Raw genomic sequence first — 489 nt, 5'->3', positions numbered from 1 at the left:
TCTAATACGTCTTGTATTATCCTAGATAGAGCTGGAGCCCATTCTACTAAGTGAAGTATCCCAAGAATGGAAAAACAAGCACCACATGTACTCACCATCAGATTGGTATTAACTGATCAACACTTACATGCACGTATAGTAGCAACATTCATCGGGTGTTGGGCAAATGGGAGGGGGAGGAGGGGATGGGTACATACATACATAATGAGTGTGCTGTGTACCTTCTGGGGGATGGACATGCTTGAAGCTCTGATTCGGGTGGGGCAAAGGCAATATATGTATCCTAAACATTTGCACCCCCATAATATGCTGAAGTAAAAAAAGAAAGAAAGAGCAAGCTCTGGTGTCTCTCCCCCCGCCCCCCACTGTTGGATTAGGGCCCTGCCTTACAACCTCATTTAACCTTAATTACCTCCTTAATGGCCCTATTTCCAAATACAGTCACATTGGGGGTCTGGGCTTTCATATATGAATTTGGAGGGGACACAG

This window comes from Propithecus coquereli, unplaced genomic scaffold, assembly GCF_000956105.1.
Source record: "Propithecus coquereli isolate 6110/MARCELLA unplaced genomic scaffold, Pcoq_1.0 Scaffold89, whole genome shotgun sequence".
Taxonomy (NCBI): Eukaryota; Metazoa; Chordata; class Mammalia; order Primates; family Indriidae; genus Propithecus; species Propithecus coquereli.
Note: the sequence above shows the minus strand (reverse complement) of the source record.